Source organism: Zootermopsis nevadensis, unplaced genomic scaffold, assembly GCF_977971745.1.
Source record: "Zootermopsis nevadensis isolate Lab colony 2312 unplaced genomic scaffold, Znev_1.0 Znev_ptg000011l, whole genome shotgun sequence".
Taxonomy (NCBI): Eukaryota; Metazoa; Arthropoda; class Insecta; order Blattodea; family Termopsidae; genus Zootermopsis; species Zootermopsis nevadensis.
Window position 1 is genome coordinate 7,623,512 of NW_028259143.1, and position 22,600 is coordinate 7,646,111.

General features: G+C 36.8%; 1 protein-coding gene across 16 annotated transcripts in view; it reads right to left on the reverse strand.

The window, feature by feature from the left end:
• The window catches only part of cpo (RNA-binding protein), a 456,673-nt gene that overhangs the window by 121,587 nt on the left and 312,486 nt on the right, over positions 1 to 22,600 (reverse strand). Inside the window, exon 1 of one of the 16 annotated variants that reach the window (XM_087347208.1) lies at positions 7,235 to 7,303. The exons of the other annotated variants lie outside the window; for them this stretch is intronic. The gene's annotated coding sequence lies outside the window, so the exon portion shown is untranslated. Of the gene's footprint in view, positions 1 to 7,234; positions 7,304 to 22,600 lie in introns of those variants that run through there. 16 annotated transcript variants of the gene reach the window in all.

The following is a 22,600-nucleotide window of genomic DNA, read 5'->3' on the forward strand; positions in this document are numbered from 1 at the left end:
TGATAAAAAATTCAAAGATACAAATTCCCTCTGCTTTCGGTTTATGATCTTAAAACCTTGCATACCGTGCAGTGTACTGGAATTTAAAGAAAAACATGCATACAAACACAAATGTTTCGTTTTATGGTTTATCGAATGACACGCTGTAGTATCAACTAGGCCCACTGACATACGACGTCGAACGACGTACATAGCAAAGATTATAAACTTTACTATAATTTGCTCTTTAATATCAAATTGAAATTAATGCCAGCTATTTCAGTAATTAACAAGTGACATACTATCAGAATGCAACCAGAAGTATCAATAACGGGGAAAACCCATAAAATAATATGTCAAACTTCCTCAGCTGTGCTCATACTCGACATGGGAAACAAAAAATGACTGTAAAACAGGCATCGTATTAAGGTGGGTACTATGTAATATACACTGAAATGGAACTGCGCAATTAGTTTCCATTAAGGAATATTGAACGAAAACTTCAAGGTGATTTTTTAAGTATCACGCTTTCCTCACTACCCGCCAGAGGGAACCCTAAAAGTAGGAGCAGTAATCAAGAGTCCTGAAACACCAATTGATAATCATGATAACAATCTTGAATCAATATGAATCAATGTTGCTTCGAAATAATGCCCAATTCATGTTGCTTAATTGTCTTACGCTACTTCAGTTTGAATCATAATACGAGCGACGATAAATAACAGGACTGAATATGTACAGGATCATGTTGTCACAGACTTCTATTGAGTAAGTTAATCTTGAAAGCATTAATGGAAGGAAATCGTTTTTCGAAAGTTCTTTCAGCACCGATGTCACACTGCTTCAAATACAGACATATTCATGATCGCCCTGATGATGGAGGCAGTAAGAACCTCTACATCCAGAAGCCAGCCATCTTCCCTATTCATGTTACTTAGAATGAAACCGTTTTAAATAGAATTTTAGTTTCCGGAGCACGAGAAATTCAAAAGAGGCAAAATCAGGCGAGGGCAGTACACGTACCGAAAATTGCAATTGGTCGATATATTTTGCCCAAAAGACACCTAACCAAATGAGCTTAGTGGGACGGTATACTGCCATAACGCAAAATCTACTTACTTGATTAAGAATTTTATATTCATTGACGAATACTGTATCGTAAACGTTAAAGACTTGACTTTTTTTTTGCTTTGGAAAAATAAAAATCCTCTATATTAAAAAAGCAAGTCATCGTAATTTTTAACGTACACACCCTTATTTGTGAATCAGATAGATGTGTCATTGTTACAAATAATACGCACATGTTTGGAAATTTTCATCACAAACAATGTGTCCTTTGAGGTCACTTCCTCGACATGAGTATGTGTTCAGATAAATGTGTGAGTTAATTTAGTTTTCATTTGTTTTATGTTCATTAATGTTACCTGTTATAAGCCCTTTGATTTGTCAAACACCCTAGTAAAGGAATTTAACGGAACTGAATTATTTTCATTAGCGTTCATGTCTTTGCAGAACGCCCACACACACACACACACACACACACACACACACACACACACACACACATATATATAGGAAATACGGTGCGGTTTGCTTTGATATTATTCTAGGTACAGTATTACAACAAACTGCTATCATTATTTCAGAATTAAATTGTTCATTAATCATTATGTGACATTATGTAACAAAACGTCTGCAAGAAACATCAAAACACGCGAAGTCTTTCTTTTTTGTTTTAAATAAACATGATAAAGAAAGAACTTGTGTAAGAGTGAAACAAACATGGATGAAGTTTAATGCAGACCAAGGAGGCCTTTGCAGCAGGGCACATAACAGAAAGCCAGCGAATGAGACCATCAATGGAACTAAGTAACGCTTTGCGAACGCGTTACCGGATATATGAATGCAAAACCGGATTAAAGACCTTTTCACGAATATTCTAATTTTGAGCAATCAAGCTGATTTGTGAAATCCAAGATTACAATGTTAAAAATAGCGTTCCATTAGATCCTAACCTCAAGAAGTCAATATCCTCTTTATGAAAGAACTATTTTAATAGGTTTCCCAAATGGTCTGCTCCTTACAATCTTCTAACATGTTTATGCATGTCAATTATCACACAAGCTTGTTATCCTCCTTAATTCGAAGACCGTAATAATTATTGGCGAAGGGTACACGTTATAAAACTATTTTTATGTGATTATTTAAATTCTACTGTTACTACCTCTCTGTAAAGTACAAATATTGGACTTGGGAAATAGTTCGCAAACATTCTTATCTATGTGAGATATGAGGCTCTCAAGACGGTGAGTATGAAATTCGCTGTCTGCTGGGTACTCATCGACCTCATGACGGAGGCAAAGCACCTCTGAAACGTCGGTAGACTTCTACCAGAATAAACGGTGCAGCAGCCCAGAAGACAGCCATCTTCAAGGCCTTCATGTGAGCCACACAAAATGCGGAACAACTGTTAAATGTAAGTGTGTTTATGCAGCAAATAGCAATTTAACGTTTAGGATTTAGATTGAGGAAAGGAATTAATTATTTTCTTACTTTCTTCACGAATGCGATTCTCATTTGTTATAGTTAATTCCAAGTATTTTAAATCTAAATTTATTTAGCACCAAAGTTTTCTAAATAACAGCCTTGATTATAAAATTAAACATTCGTCCTTCGTGTCATCCACGTTAGTCATCGTTTCCGTCTCGTTTTGTTGCCTCAACTTCTACTTGAACGTCTCTGAATTTCTCTGTTTTAGTACAAACACACATTTCCAATATCCTGAGAGCTACTAAGACATCTTTGTCAACGAGAATGTGGCAAGAGGGTGGATTCTGTCTTTGTAACCGCAGTTAGAACAGTGCCACTGCAAAATCCTCTTAGGTAACAACAGATTTGTTAAATTGTTACAAATTAAATCCGCATCCACGAACTATGAGCAGGCGTCTTGAGTCATTTATGCCCGCAGCATTCCCAGCAGATTTAAGAGGATGAAAGCAATCACCACAGTAGCATCAAGCAGATCTAAACGAGTTGAAATAAGCTTACTTCTTGTTTTTCTTCCTTTACTGCACGATTTTAACCAAGATTTTATTAACCCTAAAGACTATCCTAAACGAAAGCACTTGCAGTTTCAAGGTCAGTGTCACGAGAAATCAAGTTCCAATCACTTCTTGGTTAAATGTACAGAAATGGTTCTTAACTGTGCATATAGACCATAACTTTCGGCTACGGCTTATTGCGGTATTTATAAACTCTTGTTTTAATTATGAAAAGCGCCGAATATATGTTTTCATCGGATAAATGAGAAATATATACAAAATTTTGGCCAGGAAACCTCAGCATAAGAGACCGGTTTGTGAACATGTTCGAAGACACACGAATGCTTCAGAGGGTTTGAATGTGGCTCAAGATTGGGCCCAATGGTGAACTTTGTAAAGACGACAATAAACCTACGGGTTCCACAGCAAATTGGGAATTATTTAACAGCTTGATCACTACTATCGTATCGAGATAGACTGCTGCATTTACTAAAAAAATATCATACACATGCGACATGGTGTCGCCACACTGCTTCTATTCCTTGAAAACACAATTTCGAAATCTAAGAGACGATTAAATTGAATTTATTATTGGTCAGTAAGATCATTCATGTAAAAACATATAACAACCACAAAATTTTGTGTTGTTTAATATTGTTTAGTACTTCCGAGTTATAGACATGTGGTAACGTAATTCTTAAATAGTGTCTATTAGTGGGAAGAGCTTTGTCGAAAATCAACAGAAACCGCCTTACTTCTTTTGCATCTTCATCTCTTATTCAACATTCTCCTTTCTTTTATCCATTTCGCATCTTTACCTCCTTAATAAGTAATTCTGAAAGTTTCCTAATGGTGCAACACTTCTAAAATTACGCCATCTGTTGTAGGTAATGAGAACTTTACAGCACACACACATTCATAAACAGTATCCTTACATTAATTTTATACATAATTTTCGACGTGTCATACACTTTGAAAGATATGTGTTTAATTTTATTCGGAGACTGACTAACATGTATAAGAATTCATAAAGAAGAAAAAATACCAATAAAAATTAATCAAAAGAGATTAACTTGATGAGGTACTCACATCACCAGAAACAGAGCAACTGGCTATAAAACTCTTGTCCAAAATACAGTCAGGTCACTCAACTTACCTGCAAAAAAAGAACATAAATAAATTCCTTGCATAACACATTACACAAGTTTTTATTAAGTTAAAAGTTGTGCGGTTATTTGTTCAAAATATTACTAAGGACCGTAATTACACTCTTACAAATGGCGATGTAAACCCATGGGGAATCTTGGGACAAAGTAATTATCCTAGTTTCGTTAAATTATTTTATAAACTAACAGATATGACCAGAAATCACTTAATTAATTTTATAAGAATGGTCACAATTATATGAGATACATTTATATTAAAAATATAAATATATTTCATGGAGTATTAATGTAAATATGCTATATCCAGTGAAAGATTGATACGAAATTTGGTATGCATCTCATAACTGCAGTTTAATAGTGATTCTAAAATCATTCTATTTCTTCACCTATTGTTTTGATGTCTTGGTTCAAATTATAAGGGCTGTTACTTCAAAATATACGTTATGTAAGGAATTTCTGCTTATATTAAATAAAGTACTAAAATATGAAGCTGGGTGTCTTCTGGGTTGTTGCGCCGTGTAGTCTGTTAGACATTTACCGACGTTTCAGTGGTGTTTGCTGCCTCCATCTGATGAGTTCGCTCTGATGATGGGGGCAGCAAAAAGTCTGAGTAGTTTTGAACGTCTACCAGATTACACGGCACAACAACCCAGAAGACAACCAGCTTCATATTCATCGCCGTGAGAACCTGAAATAATCCAAGTATTAAAATTTGTCATAACAAAATGAGAACGTGGGAGACTGTGCAAATCCTTTGGGACTTAGCACAATCAGGAATGGTATTTAAAGGAGATATGAGAGAATCAGTTAAAGTTTGTCATTACACGTCCAATTTGGAATTGGATTACCCAGCTTCTGTACGCCTAGAATGTCTTGTATAATACAACGAGATGCGTGACTAGGCTGGGGCCGCCTGAAAAGCAATGCGTTCATGTTTATTAGACCGGTATGACGCACTCATGCATTCCTCTGGAGATCGTAGACAGAGACGAAATAATTGGCTGTTGTGTAACTTCTGATTATCGGGCAAAAGTTAATGTTTGCATAACAACCGCTCTGCAGAACTGAGATATTTTGTAAGATTAATCGTGGAGAAAGAATTAAAAACGATACTTCAATAATTTAATGATTATATTATTTAACAACGATTTTTCGCTACATGTGTAATACATAGTCCCTTGCAGTTGACAAATATGAAGGGGAAATATAATTTGGAAGATACAGGATAATATTAAGAATTTAAAATGTTACTTCTGACCAAACTTTTTAAGTGTGTACTATATTCAAATTTATTGTTTCCTTCATCTGTGTGACAGTTAACTAACGCTGTAAAACGTATAATATTTTGAATACTAATTCGTCTTTGCAACTGCTTGTAATGCCCATTATTTATATAGTCTGTAAAGTGTATTAATAAGAAAGAATTGAATATTAGAAGTTATCAGAATTTATTTATAAAATTACATGTTTTCAAAATTAATTACTTCTGTATATCGTTTCGAGATTTCCATATTCCTACAAATTCCCTCTGATTAAATGTGTGTTTGGCACCAATGTGAGGAAAGTAGAGACCTCTACATTCGATCACACCCAATGTTTCTAGAACGTGAATGGGAAATATCTGCCACAAACCTCTTGGTTATTAGACTCAGCCACTTCGGCACGACTGCACTCGAGTGGAGGAACCATTGTACAGCCACTTACAATGCTACACAATGCTCATTTCAACCAGAAGAGAAAAAGGAAAACTGTCAAATACATTGCAGTAATCTAACTGCTAGAGACAAAAGACGTACTTCACGTAATTCTACCAAGTTTAAAACAACTTCAGTTCTATAAATTAACACAGTCATCTGTAAAAATATTACAAAAACCGAAAGCGCGTATTTCTCACATTTCATTTCGTAAAGAGAACTCTGCCGATAAATTGAATGAACCGACAGGCCAGTACAGTTAATTCTGTCATGATTCGATATGACCGATCCTTAGACTTGAGAGGCTGATATTAAGTTTAGGAAAGGCAGCGGAGTCCTTCGGTATAAGCTAATGGTCGCTTATCTGCATACAAATTTGCTCGCCTTTTACAAGTTATATTCTGAATGTTTATTCCCGTGTTCCTACAGCCAGACACTGGTCCATGTCCCGAGGCAGATAAATGTAAAAGAACTGCTGTCTTCTAGGTTGGGCGCATTAACCGAGAAGGCAGTCATTTTCATACTAACCGTTGTGAGAACCTCAATGTCGCAGATAAATCCCGTCCAAACCCTGACATCCTACGTCTTTAACGCATTTTAATATCATTCTCCCATCTACATCTACGCCTAACATGTGGCCTCTTCCATCCAGGTTTTCCTGGAATCTGTAGTATGTCATTTATTGTACCAGAAAGTCACTTTTATACACTGAAATCGATGAGACTATCATGGAACACGCAAATGGACTTGTTCATTATACTAGCATATTCTAATACACATTTCCTTTCTAGATTAATGATAACTTCGGTGATATTACGCATTAATCGACAACGGCCATGGGAGGAAATGCTTTTAACCTGCTTTCGGACATTATCCTACAACATGGTAACTATACAGCAAGCTTACCAACATGACTGGAACAAGAAAAAAGTCCCGATGAATCGATCCGCAGAGTTCCTGCAGCTAAAGGCATGACCGACGTCCACTTGCGAGCTGCAGTGCCTCGTACGGTCGAGCACTTTGAATAAAAAGGTTAAGTTTCCCTGCCCTTAAGGACCGCTACATAAAGACGTATGGAGGACTGTAGATAAAACTCCCCTCATTCAGTCCCTGCACTAGATGCGAGTGAAAGGTCAGTGTCACGATTCGGTCATTTAACCCCCGGGGATAACGTTGGAGGGATCAAGCTTTAAAATGGATACCGCGAAAAATAAAATTAACAATATCAGTTCTAGGCCCCACCCAGCTACCTACTAAATAAGTAACGAGGTTCTCTCAAAGGGAAATAAGCGAGTGGGTTGTGTAAGCAAGGATTCACCGTGATCTAGTGCATCAGACACAACATTAACTTTACCTTGTCGTTATTTTGTTAATGTAATGCAGCGTCCAAAATCTCACTGACATCTGGTAACGAAAACTGCCATCACTCGAATGACTATGAAGCTGAATATTCATTCACCAGTACGGTTTGCTGAGGGGTTACAGGCGGTTGGTCGACGAGGGAGTCATTGGGGGGTGGGGGTAAAAACTTGTTCGCTCCACGAGTACTTGACTTCATGCAGCCACAACTCAAGAACTTCGTTCCTACCACCCGATTTTTTCCTCCCTCTGCACTCTTCATCTTTCCCTTCCTCTAGGCGTATTTTGCTTTTCCCTGTAATTTCAACTACACTCAGCGTTTTCCCTTGTGAACAACCGTTCTCTCCTTCCCAGAGAGAATTACAGGACAAAAGAGATCTATGTCCAAATTATTTCAAAATTCCAATCTGAATGCGTCGATCAGGCTGCATTCTTAGAGTAAAACGGCAAAAAGCACAACGCATTCCTCTTCTAGGAAAGTCAAATGGGCCAAAAGACAGGCAACACACATCAACTTATTCTAAGAAAATCACAAATATGGATGCGACATTCCAACGTACTGAGAAATTAACAGTAAGCAATTGTCTTTATGGTACATACAGATTTAAACCTTGTGTGTGAGGGGGGGGGGGGGGAGAGGAAATATACAAAGTTAAAAGTGAAAAACTTTTTTGTATGTACCTATATTATCATGACTTTACATATAACCTTTCCAGTCACACATTTTAAAAACTAAACGTCAAATAAATAAAGTGTAAGTTCGAATCTTCAGAGCAGAGGCTCATCTAAATAATATTTAAACATGGAGTCCGTACAGCAAATAAAACACTACACCTCACCATTACAAAGGTCAATTTGTTAACGGTGTTTAAGTAAACAATCTCCGTGTACTCTGAAGATAATACAAAACCCACACAATGCAAGACATGGACAAAATGTAAAGTCACTGAACGTAGAAGCAGGCGGTACATGTAATTACCATTAGCTTATAAAAGATTAACTTTTAATCTAATACATTCCATAGTTTTAGTCAAAAAATTTATGAAAGAGATCATTAAGAAGATCTATACACAAATGGGTGAATATTACATTGTATATGAAACAAATACGGTGTTGAGGTAAATTGGATTAATGTGGCTCAGATTAGGAATCAGTGGCGGGGTCATTGGAACACGGTAAAGCAGCTTTAGTTTCCATAAAGACAAAGCCTATTTTACCAGTAGAATGACTCTTCGCTTCTCAAGATGTATTTTTCTCCTTAAAGACTAGGCTCAATTCCTCTGACAATCGGAAACATTAGCAATTCAAAGATGGTGGCAGGTCAGTGCGTTCATGTTAATCTGTTAGCCTTGTTATTTACCGTGTGTCAGTGATAAAATCAATGAGGGTATATTTCAGATCAAGTGAAGGAGATGGTATACAAAAGTTTCAGCTTTCTGTAAATCTCGGATTATACTAAACCGGTACGAATCAAAATTAATTCCACCGATACCTTTCAGTGTAATCCCCCAATACAAAATTGTAACGACATCTATAAAATACAGATGGATCAATTAATTATTTTACTTTGCTTACAGAACTTCTAGAAATATAATAAGCTTGAATATCACTGTTTATCATTTATCTCATTCGCGAATGCGTATAATGATCGAATCGCAGATAAAACCACAGGATACTACAGGCACCCAGAATGGACAGAAGTGAGAACAAAGTACCACGAACATGTCTTCGTGTATAAAGTTCAACAGGGCTATTATGAAGTTAAACAACAAGCTTCTCCTTGTGCCACCACACGTATTCAAACACTTCGACCAAGTGGAGTGAACATAATGCAATTATAATATGAACTTTCCTGTTTCCTGCTTACAAGAAATGTACGACGCTGTAACCATCTAGTACACGATTTCCACAGACTATTAAAGACCTTCTTTGAGTTTAAAGATCCAGAGTGAAATATTTTTAGAAGTACGCATGATGTTTTGAAAAGTGATTCAGTATCAGTAAAACGACTATAGACTTTTAGCTGTGTTTCAAATCAATTTAGCTGAAGTATAGCCTAAAAAATGTAAAAGGAAAGCATAAATCTGTATTTCCCTTGTATTCACCTGCAATGTAACTTAAAGTCGTAACTAATTTCTGATTACCCGGTTGTCAATTATTATATTCCGTGAGATTTGTGATTTTCACGGGCGGTAAAGATGTTGATGTCCTTTTTGTTGTGACACCGTTTGGATTCACTGACTTTTAAAAGAAATTCCAGTGGCGATTTATGACCTATTATTGTTACTATCACTAAGAAGTCGTAATAAATTATGTTACAATATTTTAATTGTCGTCCATTGCATCCGTCCGGAATATTTCTCTAAGAAATTAGATATTTGGGATCCATGTTGGGGGTTTCACTAAAATATAAAATGAGAAGTGAAGATGCAATAAAAAACTAAACATAGAATTTTGGAACAAATACGAGAATACTACAAGAAATGACATGATCATGTAGAAATAATGCTTCCGAACGCCTGCGGTGGCAAAAATACTGGAAGACGGAATATTGGGTGTCCATGAAGTTGATGGAGACAATCCCTTCAGACTCGGAACGGATCAACCAACTCAAGCCTTGAATAGGAATAATAATAATAAGACAACGTTAAATGTTCCGTAGTTAGAAAAAAACGAGAAATATTTCAAAGGAAGTAAGCAAACGACAAAGAAATGAATCAGCGACACGCTGTTGATAACTTGACAGCTTGACAGAATCCCTCAGCGACAATACGAACCATGTATGACGTAATAATCTCTGTATTACTCACCTCGGTAGCCAATACTTAACGATATTTCATACTCAAAGACGCGCCCTGAAAATAAAAGGTGGTAAGGGTAGAAGATGGTTATTCACGACACGTCTCGACTCATCCGTCTTTGTACTGCATACCGCTGCACTTATCCGTGTTCTAAAACAGAAACTTTCGAAGCTGTAATTAGAACTGCATGAACTCCACGCGTGCTGCATTGTTATTCTCAGTCGTCGACTGACGAAGTGGGAAGACGTAAGTCCACGAAGTGACCGACCTAATAAAGCTACGTCTTTAAGAAAACGGAGCTTCAGAACGTCGGAAGAAACGAGGAAGGAGAGAGTTTCCGAGCAAGGATTTATTTGCTGTAAGTACACTGTTCTTACGAATGAAAATCTGTATACCATTAAGTGGCATTAAAGAGTTTACTTTCCTGGCGTTGTATTGGTGACATATAACATAGTACCTGTATTTAGCGTAAAATATAATCATGAATACACACTACATTGGTCTTGAAGATAGCTGTCTTCTAGATTATATGACATTTTAGTCTGGTATAATTTTAGTGACGTTTTATTTTGCTTGCTACTTCCATCATCAGGGCGATAAGACCCATCATTGAACTTCTACCAGATTTAACGGCGCAACAATCCAGAGACAACCATTTTGATATTCGTCACTATGAGAACCTGAAATCTCCCACGACAGACCAGCGAATTCCCAACATAAAACATCTTGTCCGGGCCATCAAAGTAAAGCAACGAGAGACAATTCCCAAGCAGATGGATTGTGGTGATGAGACACTGACGCTTTGGTGCTTTGTTGGTGTTTGGTTTGGCTTTAGCCGTCTCGAGAAGAATTGGTTCCCAACCCATATACGGTGTAAGAAAGAAAAAAAAAACCAGGATTCAAATGGAAAGACAAGCAAGGCTCTGTCTCAGCGTATCATGAGCAGACACACACGTGTTCACGATTCTATTTTATTGTATTAGGGTATTAGACGCTTTACTGGATTGCGATTCCTCACCACGTGTCGGAATCAGTAGATGTACACCCCTATATCGTGTCTCTGACTGGAGTTAAACTTCCAAAGTTTTACACAAATGCTGAAAGAAAGGTGTAATACGTAAAACAAAAACACTCAAAAATTAAAAATCACAATAAACGGGAACAATAAAATTGATATGGGAAGAACTTGTGAGCATGCTTTCATATTTGCATTGCATTTGCTTGGGATATCAAAAATTACAGAGTATTAACACGATTTAGGGAAAAATTATGCGAATAATTTCTGAAATACAAATTCCCACTATATTACCTTGTTAGATAGAACCTCGAAGTTTCGCACCGTCGCCATGTTTTGTGTGTTTATTTTGTAGTAGACTAATGTTGTTTTAGCTCAAACAAAAGCTGCTACAACCAAAGTTTATACTTGTCGAAGTTCTAAAAGGAAACCAAATTCCATGACCCCGTATTACACGTCGCTTCCGCCAGAGAAAAGGTTGCACAATAAATTATACTGATACTATTAACGGCATGAAATTAAAAGTTATTGGAGCACTGAGACCTATTACGGCATACTATATGTTTAAACGTATATGAAATTCCGTCGACTGGCTCTGATATAATCACGGAGACATTATTAATTTTCCGGTGCTTTAATTAGCAAACCAGCAAATTGTCACATTAGGATGAAGAAAAATCTAAAGCGTTAAACACAACGAGTCATAAATATTATCCCATAAGGCTCAGAATCCCTTAACAATTTTACCATTACAATGTTTATAAAAATACATTAATTAATATTATCCCATGAGGCTCAAGATATTTTAACAGCAAATAATAATCAGGCAAAAACATTTTATACGATTCCTTTAGTAGACTTCACTATATAATGCTGAATAATTAATGAATAATGAAAGGATGTAGAAGGAAGCAGAGTAGTTAATAATCAGAAACTCTTAATTTTGTATTTTTGAGTTTTGTATGATCCTCACTGTAAACATGAATTATTTCCTTAAACAGCAGTAACCAGACAATCTTTACAATAGTGAAGTATTTTGTTTCCTTTTCGGTACGGACTGAGTTCTTAAGTAATGTTTTGAAGAGCTTCGGATTCAAACGTTAATCTAAAACCATAAGCGGTATTTTTAAGATGCTATTGAAGATAATATTCAGCCAAGTTTTTACTGTGATTTCCCAACTACCAATCTCCAAACTAACTTGCTGCATGTTCTGTGAGCAGCTGGAAGAATAGACAGGAAAGCCCATGCTTGACAGACGAAATCCGCCAGATTCACTTATCTGACAGGTGACAGTTTTAGTGGGCTTAAAATATGAAACGTCATTTGTCAACAGATACCAACTTCCATCCTTAGGAACGCAACCGGTAAGTGTCCGCTCGTTTTAACAGTTGCTTCGAAACAAATGGAGTCTTTTAAGTGGAGTTAGTGTCACTTCCCAGTTATAGTAAATGTAAGTGTATCGGTTTTATAGTTTTATAGTAAAGAACAGCAAATATAAAATACCTACTGTTACCGTTTGAAGCTAAAAATCGTCTAAATGTTATTTAAGAATTCAATCCTTTTTGCAAGGAAAACACCGAACTTCGCCATTACAAAGATCAACTCGTTAACGCTGTTTAAGGAAATATCTGGTCTACAGTCAGAATGTGGAAGCCCATAAATACAAAATGAAGAGTTACTTATTGCTAAAGCAGGTGGGCTTTATAGGGTTAATAATAACGAAATACGAGGTAAGACACTGCCCTCTTAAAAAAGGAGACGAATTGAGAAAGTACAGTGCAAGATATGGATGACTGCGTAGATTTAACAAAATGGGACAGAGTCATTTTGATAATCACTCATCTGGTTCAAGAAATTTCCTGCTTATGACGTGTGGGGAATCCCGGGTACCAACACTAACGCCACCATGCGCCATGTCTATGTACTAACTAGGGACAGACACGCGTTTCACCAGCTGACCACAACCACAACTGTCAACTACTGCTGGCCGTGTCGCCTGATACTCTGCAGCCACGCACAACAAGGTACTCACCGCTACTGGAGAATGACGGAAACAATAATTATTTCGGTCCATTAAAACTGTCACTTCCATTGTTCCACACAATTCAACGATTTCTTGATAAACACGGAGCATCACACAATGTTACACCTTCAGTCCCCCGTGAGATAAATTGCAAGGAAATCGAATTTCCGAGGCAGCTTTCATGGACGGATATTAAACACAGCATAAAGGAGGAAGCCGTGTTTACATCATCCAGAAGATACGTTAAATGCGCCTTTCTTCTAGTATTATGACGGTGGTAAAACCAATCAGACTGTTATGGGAAGGACGTACAGCACGCAGGCGGTGATTGAAAGTTTCACACAAAATTATTAAAGGAAAGGTCGAATGAAAGAGATCAGCTTGAAGATAGATTTTTTAATGAAAACTTGAAATTAAATTGTAGCTTAATAGTCACGCCTACGTACTAAATGGCGAGCCAAACATGGCGTCGAAAGAAAAGTCTTAGCGGTGTTAAAGAAAATTCTACTTCCGGTTACGATAGCGTTTGTTATGTCAGTTACAGGCAGAATGCCACTAAGTCGCTAAAGAAATAAGACAACACATATTTAAGTTGCATAACCAAAGCTAGTCTAACCTTAAATGTTCTTACTGTCGCACAACACTGCGACGGAAAAAATTTGGACGCCATTTTTAAATAGTCCGTTAAAATGAAAGAACCGCCAGCGTAAAACAGAACTAAAACACTGTTCTATTTATTTTTATATTAACAAATCCTTTCTTTATTTTCCGATATTTAGTATTAAGGATCAGATATTGAAGTAATAACTACTTGTAGCGAATAAAACGGAAACACTTCAGTTGATGAAAAACAGATAAAATAAAATATTTCATGAAATTAAATATGACAAAATTAATAAACATTTTATATCCGTCATTTATTTTATGCAATTCGTGTAAAGAACGCACAAAAATAGACTATTCTAACAAATTACGTTCTATTTGGGTCGGGATTGTTTGTTAAGATTAGGCAGTACTTATATGTAGTAATCTATTGAAATAAAAATTTTCATATTGGGAGGGTAATTTACAGGTTGAAAGTGTGACAATGAAGTTAAAAGAAACAGTGAATTATAGTTACTTATTTTCAACATATACACACCTTATAATTTTTGCAGTTACTAATTACGAATAATACAAATATGTGCATAGCATTCATCTGATATTTTTGTACTTTTCCTATATTCATGCAAAATCCACTTCGTATACAGCGAATTATTATTTCCAATAAGAGAAAGATTGGTCTAAACTTCCTTTAAGGAACAGAAAAACTTTTCCCTCTTTAAAGGATTAGAAGCAACAGAATGAAACATGAAGTGTGAAAATCTGCAAATTACAACTGCCACAGCTTCAAAAGCACGTGTATGCACGTGTACGTGAGAGAAGCAGGGTGAGCCCTTTGACGAATATGACCGCCTGCACAGGAATAGGGTAGCGAGGTGGGGCTTAAGGCAAAGGTCGAGGCAGTGGAAAAGCGAGGAGTGCAACTTCCACCTTCCTATCCGATACCTTTTGCTATTTCTGTCCTCGATTCTCCATTTCTTTCATTCTGTTCGCCTTCTCTGACACTACTCATTACGTCGAAGTGACAAAAACCTTCAAAGAGGTTATCGTGAAAGGGTTGGTCTCAAATTCGTGGAAAAGAAGTTTTAAACTTTACAGAGGTTATGAACTCCTACAATTAAATAACAAGTCAATTTTTCCGTGCAGTTAAATAAAATGGAGCGTGTTAGGTGAGGCTTTTCAGTCTAACATTTTTGAGGGTTCAGTTGTATCGTACTTGTAGAAGGAGTGTCATTTGCCCAGTGTTTAGTTTGTTTGTAAAAGTAAGGACAAAATAAATCTTCCTTAGGCGCTGTAGCAAGAAAAGAATAAGTGGTAATAAAAATTCGGGTATTTCAGTTCAGAGCGGACCAGAAACAAAACTCCATCGTCTCTAATAAAATAGTCCAGTCTTTCCAAGACCCTCTTCATGAAATAAATAAGCCAATAACAAAACAAAACGTCATACTTAATCTCACTTTTATACAAAAAATTATGTTTTACGAATTTGTTTCCCCCTTACAAGAAGTCAGCCATCTTTCAAATCATGGAACGTTTACGGCAAAACTTTCATCCGAGGAAACCACATTCTTAATTGAACAAGCATTTTTTTTTGAAGAAAGTACGTCTTTCGGTAAAGTATTATTTGCCCATCATATAAATAGAAGCGTCTGAGTATCTATCATAATTACTTCTGTTGGTTTCACGTGGCTTTTTAATGATCTCGAAACTAAAACTGTTTTTGAAAGGATTCCATTCGAACTGCTTCAAAACACTCAAAGCAGTCTACAGAAAGGACTTTTGGAAATTATTTCCAGCAAAGTTTTCATGCTTGGAGGAAAAGCTGAAAAGTGTGTAGAAGTCTGAAGATGACGGACACTGACTGTTGTCTTACATAGAAGCAGTCTGTCTAATTGTCAGACCTGCTGAATGTCCTTCGATAGGAGCATTATGCTCTAAGAGGCGTTAAAACAATATACAAAATACGTTCATGTGACTGTTATTAATTTAGAATTTGGTTTTATTACGCCCATCAGCACGTACCAATAATATTTATTGAAGGACGGTGTACCATTTGTAGCATAACGACATGTCTGCTTTTTGAAAAATGTAATTAAATGATTTATGTTTGTTTTATAAAGTAAATATTTTAATGCCACCCACGTTTATATGTGGATAGAAAATTAGCATTTTGTATAAAATGGCTAAAACGAAGTAAATAAACTTAAAAAGAAAAACAGGCAACACAGTTTGAAAATCCACATTTTACCAAGCAATAACGTTCAAAAAATAATTCAGTTAAGTTCTTTATTCAAATAGAGATAGTTTCATAGGGCGTGTTAATAAATTATTGGCTGTGCGTTCATACAAACATTACTTCAAACGATGACTACATCCTGTTAAGAAATAAATTTCACATCATTGCTTTCAGAAAGAGAAGTACAGACCTTGAGGCGTGCTTCAAGGGAAGACTCTGAAGATGTGGGACATAACAAAGAACGGGATTTTGGGAACAAACAATTCGCTATAAACTCGCATCAAGTGACGCTGCTTTAGAGTCTTGTATATCCACACACAGGAAAGGATGGACATCGCGCGTCTGTCAATTTCTACCTTCGGCTATGTCAGACACCATTAAGAGAAATTCATCCATGTCTATAAAAAAAGTAGCCGTAACAGACGTCACAAGAAACGTAAGACGAAATTTCCGTATTTTATTTGGGGTCTTTTGGAGATAATATACCATTGCTCCCACTTGCCAGTCAAAATCGGTGGACTGACCAATCAAAGAGATTTGCTGCATTCGTGTTACAGAAAGCAGTTCTAAGAACCCAAAGTAGTGAGAATATAATATTCTTCCACTCTAAATTGGAAATACATTTTAATATTGTTTTCCCATCTAAACCAAGGTATTCAAAGTATTCTCCTACCTTCAGGTTTGCTGAAGAAAATCTTGCGTGAATTTTTTACCTACCCCTGCGTCTCTTAATGTATAATGACTGAATTATAATGGTCTGTAAATTGTGTTGAAGGAAAGGAGCTTTGTAGAATTTCTGGTTTTCGCGGCGGTGATTTTCAAAAAGCAATGTGATTCACTCCTACAGCTATTCTTCACATACGAAATTGGCGCGAAGAAAGCAAATTCTCCGTCAGCGTAGCTTTTGTTGTTTCAACTTTAGAAATTCGTAAGTATGCTTCCTTCTCGTCCCTCGATTTAGCGAGAAAATTAAAGACTGGAGTTAAGAGAAACGGAGGTTAGTTCAGTTTGATTCAGAAAAAAAAAACTTCCTTGGCGCTTACGTGGTTCTTGCCCATCAACATCGATTCTCGCGAACTCTCGCTGCTATAGAATAAAGTTTCAACCCCTTTTTCCTCTGCTGTGTCAGTTGCCCCTTTACCCTTCTGTATACCCCGCAATTCCCAGAGCGTTATATAAGAAGCCTTAACCCCCCCCCCCCCCCCCCGAAACCTTTTGGCTTGGGTTTTTCACGCACACAAACAAGACACTACACTGATGGTGAAAAGGATTTGTGAACTTTCTGAAGTTTATTGAAGTTCAGGGTGCACGGATAAATGAAAAGATGTAGCTGTTCTATCCACGTGGAAGACAGCACGAGCTTGTTTACGCAAACTGCGGAGAAAATTATAAACGAGATAAGAAGTAGACACTTCTCTTCCATATTTCAGCCCACCGGCATTCAGAAACTCATAACCTATATAGTCATACAATTAATTAAAATGTTTAAAAATAAATTAACACAGATACAGGTTTGTAGACGTATTAAACTTTTCGATTTTCACCCAATGACGTTTCACGGTCGTCTAAGTGGCTGACTTGAATAAGCGAAAGTTTAACATTCTTCGGCGTTTGAGTATTCTGAGAGTTAACAGAATTTGGACTTGTTAAGTCAATAGACAAAAACATTTCGGAGGAACGTGCTGCATCTTCAACTGTCATCTGTCTTGTTCTTCGAGGTTCAGTGGTACTCCACACAATGAAACATAGCAGAACACATCGGATAATATTAATCGTTCGCCAGCTTTAGCCAACCAGGCGTTATTAGCCTTGTTACGCTCGTCGCAAGCGTAAGTCTCAACTATCTAGAAGATGGCTGTCTTCTGGGTCGTTGTGCCGTGTAGTCTGCTGGACATCTACCAGACTACACGACGCAACAACCCAGAAGACAGCAATCTTCAGATTCACCGCTTTGAAAGCCTCAAATCTTGTTCAACTATCTCGCTAACAACGCTTGGCTAATAAAGCATTTCATCTGATTGGTTCTGCTGTGTCCAAGAGTACGGAGTACCACTAAACCACGAAAATTAAGACAGAATATTCTTCGTTTTTCAAACTGTTAACTCATTTAACAAGGGCGCTCCATCCCTGGTATTTACACTTCAAAGATTTCAACACGGCTGCTTCCTTTATTTTGATAAAATCTCAAAGTACGAATAATTTGGATTTGTGTGCAGGCTTAATAAGAAACAAAATCCCTATTCCTTCCTACAGCATGAATTTAACCGTGTCATTCATAATTACTTCTTAGTATTAAAATAATAAAATCTCCGATAGGTGAAACGGTGTTTGTGTCTGATATTAATTATTTCAGGTGGAAAGCATACATAACATTTCCAAATCCTAACTTTCACCAACTTTCTATGGTACAAAATAATTTAATTTTAGGTGTTTATTTTAAAAGTTTAAAGAACCTAAATATTAACATATTGTTATGAACCTCTGGGTAAAAATGTGTTCGCTGGTGTACAGGTTAATATAATTGGGAAAAATATCACCAGATTTCCGATGGCAACAAACATCATCCATATGTGTCACTGTGTACGGAGAAAGAACCACCATAAACCCAACGACGATTACTTAAAAAAAAAACAGGAACAAAAAATAAAACTCATAACAACGAGAGCAAAAACTAAATTCATATCCAGGGATGGCATTTCATTTCGTTTGACTGATAATTCTTGTCCACTGAACCGTTCAATTCATTCATATGGTTGATTTAGAATAAATTATGTAATCTCTGCCTTCATATAACATTCTCTGTCCTGCAGATATCAAACAATATAAAGATAACGAGTCACGACAAATAGGATCAAAATATTGGAAAAAATTACGAAAACAGGGAAACAATAATTAAACATAATCCTTTAAATGGAATTGGATTTTAGATAATACGGTATCTACAGCATAATTTCCCAAAATTTAACAGGCTGGAGCACATATTTGATTCAGACACAGGAATTAAATATTCATCTTGTTCACAGAACATCAAATGCAACGGGTGTGTAAGGAACAACTCTTTGGGTTGATAATGACGATTACTCGTCATGAATTTGAGAAGAACCAGCATGTTTCCCTTAACTGCTCTTTACAATTTAATCTCCATATCAGTTTTCAAATTAATTATTCTTGTGTTATTTACAGAGTAAAGAAATCATTAAACATACTGAATTATACAGAAATAAGTTATTCCTTTCAAATCATTATTAATCACAATGACAATATTTCCAACAGAAGTCAAATACCTTAATAAGGACCGTAATGTGGGCATACATCATGTTAAATGATTTTGTATAATGACTAACTTTTATATAAATGTTATGAAAAGTCTAATTTCAAGTTTATCTATGCTGAAGGAAATGCATTGAAATTCGCTCGACAGGTTTTCGTGTAGATTATCAAATAAAAAAAAGTTTTGTGGAAACTTTTTTAAATTCAAATGTACGAAGAAAGTAACAAAGAAACCAGTACAAAACAAAATAATAAATCTGATGCAATCATAATTATCGTATTTCAATACACACCTCTTGGACTCAAAAGATTTAAAGTGTTGACATACGGATTACGGCACAAGTAGGACTGTGAATTATAGAGGCACAGTGGCCTGGACACGTGACTGTGGCAAGAAAGGCAAGAAACACACACAGAAACTTCATGGTGAAAATTTGAGAACACCTACTTGGAAGACCAAGAAATTGATGAGAGTGTACCATTGAAATATAACTTAGATTGTATGATTTGAGGTGAGTATGAAGATTTCTGTCTTCTGGGTTGTTTCGCTGTGTAGTATGGTAAACATCGACCAGACTACACAGCACAACAACCCAGAAGACAGAAATCTTCATCGCCCTGATGACGGAGGCAGTATGACCTCTGAAACGTTGGTAAACATCTACCAGACTACACAGCGCAACAACCCAGAAGACAGGAATCTTCATCGCCCTGATGACGGAGGCAGTATGACCTCTGAAACGTTGGTAAACATCGACCAGACTACACAGCGCAACAACCCAGAAGACAGAAATCTTCGTAACTTAGATTGATTGTATCTGAGGATGATGGACATAGCTCAGAATCTTGTTGAACGGTGGCATTCAGAATAGACGACTATATTTACCCGCTTGCGAGAAAAAGCTTGCACGAAACCCGAATGCAGCCGGAAATAGCCGAAGAATTTAATTATATATAAAGTAAGGTGCTCACTAGTTCTGTGCAGGTCACTAGAATTTTATAAAGCAACGTAAGACGATATTCTAATATAAAACCAATTAGGGCAATGCCTTAGGCGGTAGTTCAAGTAAAGAACGCTTTCAACTGACGCATTGTCTCTCGTGTACGTAAGGAAATTCGCAAGAAAAGGAGATTTCGATGCCACACAGACCGGAAGAATAGGGAAATGTCTCTTCAAGGCAATTGAGACTAACTACAGAAATCTGTTTTTGCTCCTTCAACTGGCAATAATTCGAACGTTGTTTTATAACTGCGCGCAGTCGCTAGGAACATGAACGGCTCCGAAAGTTAAAACAGACTAGCTCCAGTTTCAATTAGATGCCAGACAATCAATTATCTCCCCCCTCCACTAGTCCTTTCTCCTTTCAGGCATATATTCCATCCAGCTAGAGACGATGTTCCTCTTGCCTACATACACACAATGCACTACATCAAACTGCCTTCTTCTCTAGACCGATTCAGTGGTGTGCCTATGGTATCGACATTAATGGAACCTTGGAAAATACATCGCGCAGCTGCTGACACGCTTATTTCTTTTTTCTAATTCTACAGAGTTTATTCGTCCTTGAGAAACTACTAGTAGCGCAGTTACGTGTCTGACAATCGATAAACCATTTCAACCTACAACTTAAAGGTTGTGTGATTTGATGTTTTCACAGCAGTGAGTATGAAGATTTCTGTCTTCTGGGTTGTAGCGCCGTGTAGTATGGTAGATGTTTACCAACGTTTCGGAGGTCATACTGCCTCCGTCATCAGGGCGAGAGGCAGTATGACCTCCGAAACGTTGGTAAACATCGACCAGACTACACAGCGCAACAACCCAGAAGACAGAAATCAACTTAAAGGTTAGCTGTTATGTTACTTTTGGGTAATCAAAATAATCGCAGCTTCTCAGATTATAGTTCAGTGGTCCGGTATATAGAGTCGAATATTAAATCTTTTTAACTTGTTAGCACTTCGCATTTGAAATTTACGAAATCGCCAGGTCTTTGCGCAAGGATATACAGGGCATACACAAAAGAATGGTGCGGTTTCAAAAGTTTATTATTTCGAAACCTCACCATTCTTTTGTGTATACTCTGTATATAAAAATGTTATCTGCAAAAGCAATATTTACATACATATGTACGTATTCGGTTATGTTTGTGAATGCGTATATATATGCAACAATTCTAGTGCTTACCACCTTAGACTCGTACAGTAGACTTATGGGCTTTATGAATTAAATAGTTAAGACGCAACGAAGCAACAACAAGAATAGATTTTGTACTTATAAAAAGATTACGGTCGCTTATAGACCAGGGAAAAAAGTACACAAATAGATTTTTATAATTTAAATATTTTGACTTTAACGTATATAAACAGCAGCTCCGGTATTATTGAATTCTGCATTATAAGAAGTTTCTCCATGCTTCAGCAGGCAGGGCAGATCCCATCTCTGGCTCATGGTTCTTCTCTTGTAAACCCCTCCCTTCAACCGCTGCACTGAACTCCCATCTTCCTATTATCCCATTTTCTGCTTTGTTCTTGGGGATATTCGATACCATCCATCTTGTGAAGGCCCCCAGTGTAATTATTGGGGGCGGGTGTCATGAGGTTGGAAGCACCTACACTAACACAGAGTAAGATGTGTTACAGTGGCGGATTTTATTTCCAACCAACCTAATGTGCATAGGTCACAGACGTTAGCGACACTGGAAAGATTTTACATGAAACATATTTATGTCAAGTTGTAGCATCGCTCGTTATAGAGAATCAATCTTGTGACATAAGACATGACGAAATAAAAATAACAGCTAACGTCATGCAATACTATGAAAGTTTCTAAATGAGGCGCTCCACGTGGCGGATTCCTTCATGAGAAAGTAATATTCGTTCATCTTTTCAAGAAATTACGCGTTTTTTATGGAACATAAATTTCATTACAGTGTTTACAAGACCCCGTCACTCGATCCAATCCCCAGCCACTTTACATTAACTGCACTAGTAAATCCACTGAACAAGCATTCCTAGTATAAGAAGCTAACAGACGCTCAGCTACGTAGGAACCTCCCCTTAGGCAAAATATATTGAAGTTAAGAGCGCAGACGACACCCTGGAACGTTTTCCAAAAAAGCAAGATTGAATTGTTCTAGCAGGAAACTGAACAACGTACTCTGATTTCCGCAATTCAGTACAAATGTTTAGTCCTTTGTAAAATACGTATTCTGTGGTCATTTTTTCATACTATATTTATAACAATTTCATATAAAATTAATACATGCTTTTTGGTGTACACTTACCAGATATATTTAAGCTTCCCTGGCACCAGTTATATTTTTATATTTTTATAAAAGGTGTAATGGGTACGTCTGTATGGTTCTTTTCGAATTAATATTTACACAAGGTATGGAGTTGAACCTGGGGGAAAAAG